Here is a 14,433-nt window from a genome sequence, read left to right on the forward strand (position 1 = left end):
CTTGACCCAGAAAACTGCACAAAATCATGCAAATCCAGAGGTTCAAACCTTCATATTCATGTTAAGAACACTCAGGAAACTTCCCAGGCCCTCAAGGGTATGCATATCCACAAAGCCACCAAGTATCTGAAGGATGTCACTTTAAAGAAGCATTGTGTGCCATTCCAGAGGTATAATGGTGGAGTTGGTAGGTGTGCCCAGGCCAAACAGTGGGGCTGGACATAGGGACAGTGGCCAAAAATGAGTGCTGAATTTTTGCTGCACATGCTTAAGAATGCAGAGAGCAATGCTGAACTTAAGGGTTTAGATGTAGACTCTCTAGTCATTGAGCCCATGCAGGTGAACAAGGCACCTAAGATGGCCCGATGAACCTACAGAGCTCATGGCCGGATTAACCCACACATGAGCTCCCCTTGCCACATTGAGATGATTCTCACTGAGAAGGAACAGATTATTCCAAAGCCGGAAGAGGAGGGGGTTGAATAGAAGAAAAAGATACCTCAGAAGAAGCTGAAGAAACCAGAACTCATGGCACAGAAATAAATTCAGCACAAAATAAATGCAGATAAAGTGAAAAAAAAAAGCCATTTTAATGTTTCTTCATTTTATTTTTATATACTCACCTTAGGGGAGAAATACAGGGGCAACATAAGAGATTCAAGCAATTTGCGGGAGTGTATACAGCAAACCATTGTTTGTTTGTTTTTTTAATTTTTAAAAGATTTGTTTATTTATGAGTACACTGTAGCTGTCTTCAGACACACCAGAAGAGGGCATTAGATCTTATTACAGATGGTTGTGAGCCACCATGTGGTTGCTGGGAGTTGAACTCTGGAAGAGCAGTCAGTTCTCTTAACCAGTGAGCCATCTCTCCAGCCCACGGTAAGACCATTGTTATTCTAAGGGATTGGGTTGCAAGCCTGACACCGAGGCCATAATCCATGGCTGATCAAATCTTTTATATAAAATACAACAGTACTACAAACCTATGACCTATTGTAACCTTCACGCACTTTAAATCACCATTTAGATTATAATATAGATGTTCTCAATTTGGAGGTTGAATGACCCTTTCACAGGGGTTGCCTAAGACCATTGGAAAACACAAAAGTATTTAATTGTGATTCTTAACAGTAGTAAAACTACAGTTCTGATGGAGCAACAAAAGCAATTTTATGGCTGGGGGTCCCTACAATAGGAGGAACTGTATTCAAAGGATCACAGCATTAGGAAGATTGAGAACTATGGCTATAATGCGTTGTAAAATTATGTGAATATCTGTTGTACTATATTTTAAAGACAACAAGAACTGGATTTGTGGTTACGTTAACCCGTGGGATAAGGAAGGATAAATGGACTTATTCTGTAAAGCGGAGACGTGAGAAAATGTCAGAATACCTATAGTCTGCATCATGGTACTCTTTCTAGGACAGGGATGATTCAGTGTTTGCGTTCACCCCCACTTTCCTCTTTTGCTCTCTTCTTGTTCCTTGTATCCTCATCCCTTTGTTCCTGTGCTCCCACACTTTTGGCCTTATGTGCAGTGCTCCCACACCTCTTTCCCTGTGAAGAGACACCATGACCATGACAACTATAATACAGAAAAACGTTTAATTGGGACAGCTTACAGTTCAGAGGCTTAGTCCATTGTCATCATGGTGGAACATGGTGCTAGAGAAGAAGCAGGAAGTTCTATATCAGAATTGGCAGGTGGCAGGAACATTTGAAACCTCAAGGCCCACCTCCAGTGATACACTTCCTCCAACAAGGCCACACCTCCTAGTAGTGCCCCTCCCCATGAGCCCATGGCAGCCCTTTTCTCTCAAACTACACAGTCTGCATATGCAATACTCTCATCCCTTTGGTCTCAACAGCAGGTCTCCCACCCCTTTGGCCTCATATTCAGTGCTCCCAACCAAAACATACTTCCTTAACTTTCCTTGTGAAAAAGTTTTGGAGTCTTCAACTGTCTTAGGATTACTATTGCTATGATGAAGCAACCTGGCCAAAATCAGGTTGGAGGGAAAGGGCGGAAGGAAGATAGGACATGGCAGGAACTTGGAGGCAGGAACTGATGCAGAGGCCATGGAGGGCCATGCTGTTTACTGGCTTGCTTAATCTGTTCTCTTACAGAACCCAAGACCACCAGCCCAGTGATGGCACCATCCACTGTGGGCTGGGCCCTCCCTCCCCTATCAATTGCTAAGTAAGAAAATGCCAGAGAGCTAGATCTTTTGGAGGCATTTGATCAATTTTCTCTTTTCAGAAGACTGTATCTTGTGTCAAGTTAACATAAAACTAACCAGCATGCTAACATCCTTCAACATACAGGACCAGAGCATGTCCAAAGCTTCCGAATCCACAAAGTAGGAAACGTAGTGTTTATGCTGAAGCCAGACCTGGTGGAAGCAGCACAAGAGATAGTGCAGTCTGCAGGACTAGGCAAGGTCTTCAGCACCATCCCTCCAGCCCCTTGGAAATGAGCTCTTCCACGTACCTAGTCTCACCATTAGTGTATTCATATATGGTGGTGCAGGGAATATTTCAGAAAACATGTGCAGGGAGAACTGGGTGCAGGTCATTAGCTCACTAGATGATGAATGAGTGGAGGGAGTGCTAAGGGAGAGCAGGGGAACCAAAAGGCAGCAGAATTGAGCCACCTCTCCCCTGCTAGAGAAACAAGGCAGGAGGAGATGATGCTGTCCAGCAGATGCAGAACTGAGCCTTCTGAGATGGGGGAAGGGCCAGATGACAGGACCAGTCGATTGGCTTGGAGTGGCCAGAGGTGGAATACCTACCATAGAGGACAGAGGCACCACAAGAAACAAAAAAGGGAGATGACAGATGATCTGGTTATACCGTCATCTTCTATTGTCGCTTCCTACTGGTCAAATACTGGAACACGGCAGTGGTGCCAATTACCGACCATCTGGGAGGCAGAGGCAGGTGATGTTCTGTGAGTTTGAGGTCAACCTGATCTACATAGTGAGTTCAGGCTAGCCAGGGCTATACAGTGAGACCCTGTCTCAAAAGAAGACAAGACAAAAACAAAGATAATTACAGAAAAAAAAAAAAAAAAGAGGTGAGCAAGACATTGGGAAACACGTAGACAAAAAGACAGGAGGTGTTGTTCCAAAAGATAAAAAGATCCAGACATGACTGTTAGCTTGCTGATTTTATTTGAAGTATTTGAGGAAATGAGATCTAATGTGATTAGAACAGTGATTAGAAATGATATGGGACTTTTTTTTGTTTTTAGAAAGATGAAAACTTTCTTATCTGGGGCCTGGGGAAATGTGGGGGTGTCATGTTTTTAGATGTTAATAACTAAATTGGGTGTCTTAATTTGTTTCATATCTGAGAAACAATAAACAGTACTAAATTGGAAAAATAATTACATAAAACAATAAAAAAGAAGTGGCTGTGAACTTGAGCTACTAGATCACTGAGGTTAGAGAATCAATTAACCTGATAACAACAGGAACATCTGACAATAGCTGGCGCTCTCTGCAGATTCCTATTACCTTGTTTACTTTCTCAATAACGGTGAAGTCTTGCTCTGTGTCAAATTCACCTGCTTACATTCTTCCCGAACTCTGCCATCTTACCATGTCCTTTCCTCGGGAAATGGAATTCTAACAGTATTTGCTTCATACGCCATCACATACAGTAGGATTTGGTGACACAGTGAACATCATGAATTAATTACCGCAAGGCCAGCAGCATATTTCTCACTGTCTTAATCTGGTTTGGTAGCATCCCCACCGGTTTGGGCACAGGTCTTTGTATCAGAGATTCCGAGCTTCCTGGAGGGCCAGGGAAGGTGGCAGCCACAGCAGCAAGCCCCAGATGAGGCACCAAAAATCCAAAGCTCACCTCATAGGTTCTTCCATTCAACCAAGCCCCTCACAAGCATCTATGAAATGCAGTGAAAACATACATTTACAAACTGCTTTTACCAAAAAGCATTCTCAGCTCACTTTGATCCAAAAGGTGACTAAAGGCAAGGTGAACCTTTGGTGTCTCTGCTTTTATTCTCTCCCTCCCCTCCCTCCCTTCCTCCCTCCCTCCCTCCCTCCCTCAGTCCCTCTCTCTCTGTGTGTGTTGATGTTGTGTGTTCCTTTTTTATGGATCAGAGTACTATTCCACTGTGTGTAGGCATGGCCATCATTAAGAAGTCTCTAAGCCTGGTGCTGGGGCACACCGTTTTAATCTCAGCTCTGGGTAGGCAGAGATAGGCAGATGTCTGAATTTAAGGCCCCTCTGATCTTCAGAAAGTTTCAGACCAGCCAAGGCTATACAGCAGACTTTGTCTCAAAAACACAAAGCAGAAAACAAAACTAAAAAAGTGCCTGTCTTATAACCCTATCTCATCTCTCTTCAAGGCTAAAGATAATAAAATAGTTTGTTATCCTGAACGTTAGTTTCCAGGCTGAGCAAAGAAACACACACACACACACACACACACACACACACACACACACACACACGACTGAGGAGCTTCCCCTAGAGCTGAAGTGACCATCTTATAGGAACCAGCTTATGCCCCTCAAGTGATGAACATAATCAAGAGACCTGTTGATTGAAGTGAAAATTTCTGGTGTCTTAGGAGACTTGATGTGTCACGTGAAGTTTCCCTGGAAACTGTCTTTGAGAGGATCTGTTGCTAAAGCAGACACATGAGAGGATATTTTGCTGAGAACAGACACATGATGTTTTTATGGAAGCTGCCTAGAAAAGGGGCCTATGGTGTTTGGAAAGGATATAAACATACCCCAACAGACAGTGGATGAGGCTGTGGAACTGGATCACCAGTCTTTGCTGGTCTTCAATGGACTTTGTTGAAGCTGGTTTGCACTGACAATGCTGTGGAATTGGTTTGCCTTTCCTTCTTTGTTAATCACTATTTTCTGTGCCTTCATAGAGAGAGAGAAACACAACAAAAAACTTGTAATATTCTGGTGGCCTATTGCTTCTTCTTTGGACACAGGCTGATTGGCAGAACCTTGTTTTTTTTGTTTGTTTGTTTTGTTTTGTTTTGTTTTTTTGTTTTTTCTGGATCAAAATGCCATTGCTGATCCCTGAATGGTTTTTGTGAGTGGATTGAGCTTTCATTTACTGATTCCTGTAAACTGAACTGCTAATACCTTGACAACAAAGATTAGAATAGCCTCAAAGAACTATTTCTAAACAGGTCCACATCCTCTTTGGCCCTATTAACCTTTCCTTTGCACTACTTCTGGTGGGTAGTGGGCTACAAGGGAGGTTAAAGGATTAATCTAAGCCTGCAATTTATCTTTGCAGAACCAAAGCTAAAGCTATGACTACCCAGAGCACAGTTTACTCAGGACTTCCTGATTATACAAATCTCTTGCTCCTTCTTCCAATTCTTTTGTTTGAACCTAAAGCTTTTGTTTGTCACCTGAAGACAGAAAGGGTCACTGGATTCTGTTTTCTGTTCTCCCTTATGTGATCACTTTGATTTAATCTCTGGTTTTGAAATCATCCCTCATCTCCCTAATTGGTATATGAAGACAGGTGAGGAGACGGAGCCTGTGATGGCTGCCTGGGAGGGGACTTTAGCCTTGAGATCCTGATTAGTCAGTGTAGGGCCTCTACATATTTCAATCCTAACTAATGTAGAAACAAGAAAGAAACTCTTTAAAAGTGTTCCTTTAAACATAGTTACCAACTCCAGGGCATCAGTGGTGTATAGCTTTAATGCTAGCATTGAGGATGCAGAGACAGGTGGATCTCTGTTGAGTTCAAGCTCAACTTTTTCTATATAATGAGTTCAGGCCAGCCAAGGGTAGAGAGTGAGAGTATCTCAAACAAAACAAAGCAAAGCAAAACAAAACAGAGATAATTACCAACAAAAAATTGTGAGCAAGACAGTGGGAAAGAACAGTTAGAAGAAGGGACATTCCAAGACAGTAAGTCCCAGATAGGACTGTTGTCTTACTGCTCTCATTATGAAATATTTGAGAAGATGAGATCTAATGTGATTGAAATGGTATGGGAATACTGGTCTTCTTTAAGAAGCATGCATACTTCCTCAGGAAGCTGGAGATGTGGTTCCAGAAATACAATAACCATCAAAGTTGTCTCAATAAACTGAAGAATAGAATTCAAGGAACACATAGGATGAGCTTTTGAGAGACATTTCTTACAGATCCATTAGTGAAAGTTTAAAAGGAAAAGATGGGCTCAGAGCTCCTATGTAACAGGAGGGTGCTCAGGAAATGGGGTACCAGGATTCAGGTGTCAGTCTGGGCTTATAGAAGACTCACTGCAGAAACTGGGGTGAGGCATAGGGGCAGAAATGAACTGGTCATTCCAGTTGTCACACCCAGACGTCCAGGCGCCTTTTCTCACTTTCAGTCACCTAAGGCAGAACAGCCTTTAGGCAGAGACTCAGGAGATAAAGAAACAGGGACCGGAAGTTCTGCTGGTGCACTGGCCTCCATCAAGGACATTTGGGAATGTTGTAGTGCCTGCCCTACTGGACATGTTTCCTGCCCTACTAGACCTGTTTCCTGCCCCACTGGACATGTTTCCTGCCCTACTGAACCTGTTTCTATCTTCTGATCTCATGAGAAGTTAGGTCCTAGCCCCTGAAGGAACTGAGTATCTATTTATTTCCATAGACTACTAACTCAATGTAATCTCCTCTAACAGGTCTTTCCACTCTTGGTCCCTGTCTCAGCTATTAGAAGGCATCAGAGTCATTTACACTAACTGCAACTGTTCTCTTGCAGCAGCAAGAGCTGAATATCCAGGTAGAGGCAGCTTCACATACAAGAGGCTGGGTTCCAAAGTCTATGTTTTCCTCATTTCTTAGAGAAAGAAGAGAACAGATTTGAATACAGAGAACAGATATTTTCTGTGTGGGTGTCAGCTGAGAAAGCCAGCCTCTGAGCACCTCAGCACAATGGCTAATTCCCCTACAGGGAAAGAAGCAACCACCTTTCCTAGTTCATTGCCAGGCAACCCAGAGGGAGTCCCAGGGGTTGCAGTTGAAGATTTCTGCTATGTACACAATGTGTCTACTCATTGCATTCCTGGTCATGTTACTCAGAATGTGCAGGCCACTCATCCACAGCCCCCCCGAACCACGACTGAGGAAGATAGGGCTTCCCTTTTGGGAACTGGGTAGTCAAGAAGGGCTTTAGTGAGTAGTAATTTCTCAGAAAATGACTGAGGGAAATGACAGGTTGTAATAAGTTGTTAACAACGTTGAACTATTCAGTGTCTGAAAAATCTCATAAAGTGTGGCACTTAAGTCAGGCCTGAGACATCAGGGTTAGGAGTGAGAGGTGCGAAGAAAGCACAGTACAGGAAATGTGTGTGTGTGTGTGTGTGTGTGTGTGGTTATGTGTGTTTGTGTGTCTGTATGTGCAGAAAGATGCAGTGGGAGAGACTTATTGTTGGAAAGCAAGGTCTGTTTAGGCTGAGGTATTCTGGGAGATGTCTCAATTATTTCTGGTAACACAACAAAAAGCTTATTGTATCTGTTGCTTTTGTTGTTTAAATATTCCATTCATGGATGATTTCACCCTACTGGAACACAGAGAATCTGTATATAAAGTAAGAAAGGAGGGAGGCTGCCAAATGCCATGAATTTCAGTGGCAGATCTGAAACAATGACAAAAGAAGTGCTGAAATGCAACTGAGCACACATGTTAGCTTAGTCTCGCTATAACCATGACCTTGGGGATGTTCTGAGAGAGCTCATTCTATCTATGCATCTATGTATCTATTTGTCTATCTATCTATCTATCTATCTATCTATCTATCTATCTATCTATGAATCTATCTATCTATTATCTATCTATAATGGGAATGTCAAGTATAAATAATAAAGTATTAATTATTATTTATAAAAATTATTTACAAGCTACAGTCCAGCTAATCCCAAATGGCTGGCTATGAATAGAACAGCCTAGAATGTTGGGCTGAGTTTTTATTTGTTGCCCTTCATTTAGCCTTTCTTCTCAAAGGACCAAAGCCAAGGGCCCTTCTCCTTTAGAGCCCACCTCAGGTTCTCTCAGGAGCCCTGGAAGGACAGCTGCTTTCCATCCTCACTGTGGTCTGGTGTTAAGGTGAAGTAGAAGAAGAATAGGCTAAGGTTGGTACACTCTGGAAGTCTTTGTTCCGGAAAAGGGCTTGGCTGAGTTTAACATGCTCACCTACTCCACTGGCTCTTCTTTGTCTAAACTTACAAAGGTGCACACACATCAGCACACAGATTAGCATACTCTCTTTCCTTGTTAGCTTTAGCTGAGTTATCTGAAGGAATCTCAATTGGGGGTTGGCCTCAAAAGGTTGGTCTGTACACTTTGTCTTTAGGAGAATTTTCTTGATTGTGTAAGACCCAAATTGAGTCCTATCGATTTGAGGCTCCCATGAATGAGATGAGAGATGCAAAAGCAAGAGGTTGATTAGTCCAGTGCACTGGGGTGGCCTACATCCAGAGGAGAGGCAATCCCTAGCCCTCCATCAGTATAGTTTTTATACACTTAGGAATGGGTGGACTACAGTGTTGGCATGTAAGCATTGGTAGGTTTAGTTGACTTTAAAATTGATTGGCTGCTGCCAATGTGGGTTGCATCTAAGGACCTATGACCTACATTCCAGGGCTGTCCAGATAAGACACTTCTCCACAAGAAGTGCTGTTATGGCGCCTGCCTGAGTCATATATCAAGGTTCTTCCTCTACATTCCAGGGGCTTCCCAGATAAGGGTGAAGCACTCTTTCTTGGAGGATGTAGACCTCAACTGCTCTTCATGGGAGTGGAGGATTCTAAGGCCCTCAGTGGGAGGTGGAAGCTGTAAGGAGGGTGTCAGACTGTAAAAGCCCTTAGGGCCTCTCAGTTGCTAATTGATATAGGAGGGCCCAGTCATTTCTACATTTCTAAGGTCTTTTCTACCCAAGCTGTACTTGGCCATGGTGTTTTTAATCACACCAAGAGAAGGAGTGAAAACATTTACAAACACACACACACAAACAAAAAACCAAACACAAGGTAGAGATGTCACCATAGTCTTAAGCACATGCTCCAAGGGAACAGAGAGAAAGGTGCTTACCAGAAGAGATGCGCATAAGCAAGATGGTGCCAACTTCTCTGGAGTCATTTGAGAGCCTCAGTAACTGTTTGTGTTCTGAAGTTCTGCATGTGCTTCTCAAGTTTTTGGGTTTCTAAGGTCCTTTGCGAATTTTTTAAAAAGGAGTTTATAATTGACTTTTGAGGTACACAGGGCATGATTACAAGCTATATGGATCACAAGGGTTGGGGGAACCCTAAATATACAAAGACACAAGGGAGCCCAGATGTGTTATGACAGTTAACAAAATGAGCCTGTTTTCAGGAAGTTACAGGTGTGTGGCTGAGGAAGGAGTGTGAGCAGGAAGTTGCCTTAGATGTGATTCCGTTTTCCCTTATTCCTATCCTGGGTTTTCTGCACCTTGTGAATAAAAAGGAGAAAAATAAATAAATAAAAAGACAAGGAAAGGACGTGGCTGCTCCTAGCTATGGTGGAGGAGAATGTTTACTGCAGATTTGTGGGAGGGGCCTAGTCAGAGGCAGACACACCTGGGAAAGTCTCAGAGGTCACGACCCTGAGCTGTGTGGGGGGAGGGGAGGGGGAAGGAGAGAGGAGAACCGAGTATAGCAGCCAGGAGGCCGGAAGTATAAAAGGAACAAAAAGGGAGCAGGTCACAGAAAACATCTGGGGGGCAGGCGGTTTAGAAGAGTGTGGTTCCTAATTCCTATACAGGCAGGGCTGGAAATGACAATTCAGTCAGCAACATGGGACACTGTCTGCTCCTACTGCCACCATTTGGTTTTCCTCTTGAGGCGGGAGTTCGGGGCATCTACTCCTACCCAATCGTATTGTTTTCATTTCCCACAAAAATCAATGGCAGTGAAAATTAATACACTCCATTGTACCATTCCTTATAATAGCAAATTCATCTTCCTTATCAATTTTCAATTTTTGAAAACACTTTTAGAGATAGGAAATTAAGATTCAAAATATTGTGGTAACATGGTTTTTAAGGGAAAGATTTTTTGAATCCAACCCCAGAGTGTTTTGAATGTCAGCTCTGTTCCTACCATTCCAGGAGAGTTAAGTGTTTGAAAGGTGTTTTACCGAGTGAGACTGGACCCAACGCCAACACCTTTGACCTCCAAACTTCACAAAGTGCTGGGAACTGCCTCACCTGAGCCATTCATGTTCAGGCAGTGTTTGCTGACTGTCTTCCAATTATCTGCAGGCCGCGAGGGAAGGAAAGCAGGAGAAGGAGCCTCACCCCACATCCTTGGACCAAGAACATCCTCTTTTCCTTTGGACATTTGCACTCCAGCCCTTTGGTCAAACCAGGATCTAAACAAGGATCCCTCTGGTTGTCAGCTCCCTGCTGCTGAGACCTTTGTCCTCGAAGTTAGCCAATACCTGTATCCTAGGGTTCCAGTTAGCACACAGTCTCTTGAAGCTTCTTAGTCTCCATAAATGAATAAACTCATGTCCCAGGAGAGGAATAGTCCCATTGTAAAGGTCCCTGATTCCCCGAAGAATGATACCCTGGGATCCATAGTATGTAAACGTGGGGTCTCCCATTACCAAATAGAGAGACAACTAAGTGTGTTCCAAGGCCTGACATAAAGCATATTACGGAATTTCGGGGTAAGTGACTTCTATGTTAATCTGCCGGGTCCATCTCTATGGACATTTCAGTACTGGGGTGTTGGGGCAGGGAACTTGCTGGGTCTGGGGGGTGGTCGCCTGGAAACTGTTACTGAGGAAGTCTGTGAGGAAATCTGGAAACTGTTGCTGACCCATTGTCCTTGCCTCAGGCCTAGTACTGGCCAGTTCTTGGAGACAGAGATTTAGGCCTAGTCTCCTTAACTGCCAATTTGAAGCCTGTCATGGACGCAGCCTAGCTTTCTCATCGTGTCTCCATATCTATGCCATATATCCATCGAGATAGATAGATCTGTATATCTACTTAAATAGGCATCCTCTCTTAGGTCTATTTATCTAGTTCCATATTGCCTTTGCCTCTTTCGAGAACCTTGGTACCATAGGATTAATGTCATAAATAAGGATGCACATTCTTATTGAGACAGCATCCAATATCACGTAGAAAGATCATGTGTTCTCTCCTGGAAGGTTTTTAAAGATAAATTGTCATTAAAAGAACACGTCTTACAAGCTGCTTTCCTCTAAGAATGAAAAGGGAAGAGTGAGTTAAAATACACCCACTCTTGACAGTCATCAACAAAAATTAACACTGGAAAGCTCTAGAGGGGAGAAGAAAGAACTAGGGAGATGTGGAAAGGTGTATTTGTTTTCCTTTCTAGTCAGACTTTCTTTGTGTAGCCCTGACTGTCCTGGAACTGAACATAGATCATGGTGGCCTTGAAGTCAGAGATCTGCCTACCTCTTCCTCCCAAGTGCTGGGATTGAAGGCATGTATCACCAGGCCCATCTAAGAAGGAGATTTTTGATATACACCTTATTTAATATGTGTGTGTGTGTCTGTGTGTGTGTGTGTGTGTACGTGTGTGTCTCTGCTTGTTTACATGTGCACTGTATGAGTGTGGCACATATGGAGGACACATCTCCTGTATCTGGACCCCACTGGATGTAAATCCTGAGAATCAAACCGGAATCCTCTGCCTCTGCCAGAGCTGCAAGTGCTCTCCACTGCAGAGCGTGTCCCAGCCCCAGTATATAGCCTATTACTTCAAGTTTTCCAAAACATTTTGAATGTATCACTTACTTTTTAAAAAAACAGACACATTTTTTTCCTTAAAAGAGCTCCTCTAGGTTTATTCTCCTCTCTTGGAGTTTGTTCTCCTTAATCACATGGAGAACAAAGCCAGGTTGTTTATCTTTTTTGACACGTGTATAAATACCTCGGTCACTTTTACCATTGCCCTCTCTTCCCCCCTCCCATTCCTGCTGAGCCCCGTCCTTCCTCTTAGCAGCCCTTTCTCTGGGCATTTCCTTGAGTTATTTGCATGAAGATGACTAGTAGGTTATTTTTATGGTGCATGGAAGAATGCAGGCTTGAATGCATGCGTGTATACGTGTGTGTGTGTGTGTGTGTGTGTGTGTGTGTGTGTGTGTGAGTGAAAGCACATAATTTTTGGCAACAATAATGTATTTTAGAATCATAACTTATAGGGAATAAAATGTAAGTTCTTCAGTGTTTCAAATTCTGGCATAATACATTGCCAATAGCCTTAAAAAAACAAAAAACAAAAAAAAAAAAAAAACAAAAAACCCAAACAAACGAACGGAAACACTTTAAGTCTTAGTCTAAGAGCCTCCGGAGCCCTGGCTCATTAAGCTCTTAAGGATAGTCTGCGTGGCAGGCACGCAGCTCAGGGGGTTGGAATGTGCTAGGACTGAAGGGCTTGCACGCGTCCATATGTTTTTCTATCCATTCTTTCTTGTTTTGGTTCTCCCTGATGGTCTGTTATGTGAATCCTACTTTTCTTTGTCAACATGGTTTAATAACTCTATCGTGTCTTTGGATATAGTTACTCTTCATAAAAGCTCAGCACAAGAGACACTTTATGTCCTTGAGTTTCTCGTGGGCTCTTTGGGTCCCCAGCTCTCCATGTCGAAAACCCATTTCCCAGAATTTAGTTTCATGAACTGAGCTCTGCAGCTCTGCTTCCTGCGGCAACATTACTTTTTGAAATTCAGGGATTATAAATCAGAAATTCCAAAATTCTGACTATTTTAAGCATACTTCTAACAACCCTCCTATCCTATTATTTGGGTAGCTAAAATCTAAGTTTAAAGAATACACAATTCAACAAGTTTAGTAATACTTTCAAAAAACCTGCAGCGTATAATAATATTAAAACAATAAAAAGCAATTAAAGTCAGATCTTCTAGTAGCATCTGGTACGGAAGCACACATAGTCACTTCCCATTTAAGGACATGTTTTACATTGAAAATGTGTTACAGTACTTGTAACCATATTATTCACTGTAAATCACCCTTTCTCACTCTCCTTTTGAAATGTTACACTATACGCACACACTCATTTGTTCAGTGTGTCTCACTCGTGAGCCTGGATGTTAGTTTATTTACTGGAGCATGAGAGACTACGTTTTTGACAGGAAAAATAATTTCAGGTCTGTGACGTGGGCACAAGGAACATTTAGCCCTTTCATGGAATAGAAGGATATAGCAGACACTTGATATCCATCTCTTAATTATGGAGTCCTACAGGAGAGAAGGAGTTAGTAAATGTGTTTGGAACATTTTCTATTTCCTTTTCACACACAGACCTTATTTTCCTTGTTCGGAGTTACTTTCTCTCTAGCTCTTGGCCTTTCTCAGTTGTCCATGAATGAAACGCTCATCACCAAAGGGCCCAGACTCCCGGGAAGGATGACTCTTAATTTTGCCCTTCAGATAGAGTTAACAGTTAGCAAACAAGAATACAAAGTGTCCAGTTGTAACCGGAACGCCAGGGCTCCTTCTTGTCACTTACAGACACTAGAGAACAGAGACAGAAGTCAAATCTTTAAAACTGAACTGTATTCATAGAGATGACAGTGGGTTAAAATCCTGAATATACCAGTCTCCTATTCAGCTGGAGAAGCTGGGGCTGGGGACAAAGGCTGTTGGTCATTCCAAAGCTCAGTCCTGCCCCGTGGTCAGGTGACCAACAGAGTTTCTGAGTCTGATAGTGCCCTGGCCTGGCTAGTTGTTTTTCTCCTTCCCCCCATTCTGTGGATGTTTGTGCTCAGACTCTTCTGAAAGAGAGTCTATCTGGTTCCTGCTGGTATTAACTTTGTACTCCTCAGGGGGCATCTGGGCTAGAAATAGTTTAACTCAGAATAAACAAACCATTAATAGTATATGTGTGTGCTATCCTAGGAATGACTATATGGGCAAATTCCTTCCTATGACATGACATAAAACTATGTCTTCATAATACAGAATATGAAACCATCTCTATCACAGTTAGATTCAGCTTTCTGGGTTTTGTTTGTTTGCTTTTCTTTACATTTAAACAAAAATTTTTGCGTGTAGTGTGTCTCATGAGGTACTGGGGCAGGAGATACCAAAAACAACCAGCAATCTTTATCTGAAAGTCAGATTAATCTGGAATCCACATTGTACCTTGTGACCTGATGGGAGGTGGCTGGATGTTCTTCTGCTCCTTAGTCCAGAGGAACAAGAAGTCTCTAGCCCTATGGCTACTCTAGAGGTCTTTAGTGAAAGACACGGGCATATCACTTCTGTCCACCCCGTACAACAGCTGCTGGAAGCTCAAAACGAGGTCAGTGAGACTGGGAACCTGAGATTTTGATTTCTGAAAGCAAGTTTAAAATGTCAGGCAGCTCTGCTACACTGGAAAGCACAGATCTGTCACGAGTCCTGTGCTCTCCTCCCAGAGTT

General features: G+C 42.8%; 1 pseudogene across 1 annotated transcript; it reads left to right on the forward strand.

Moving 5' to 3' along the window:
• LOC308422071 (large ribosomal subunit protein uL22-like) lies at positions 1-543 on the forward strand (annotated as a pseudogene). Its single transcript has one exon. The product of its transcript is annotated as a large ribosomal subunit protein uL22-like (transcript).
• The last annotated feature ends 13,890 nt before the right edge of the window (positions 544-14,433 follow it).

The sequence above is a fragment of the Micromys minutus genome (assembly GCF_963924665.1).
Source record: "Micromys minutus genome assembly, chromosome: 6".
Classification (NCBI taxonomy): Eukaryota; Metazoa; Chordata; class Mammalia; order Rodentia; family Muridae; genus Micromys; species Micromys minutus.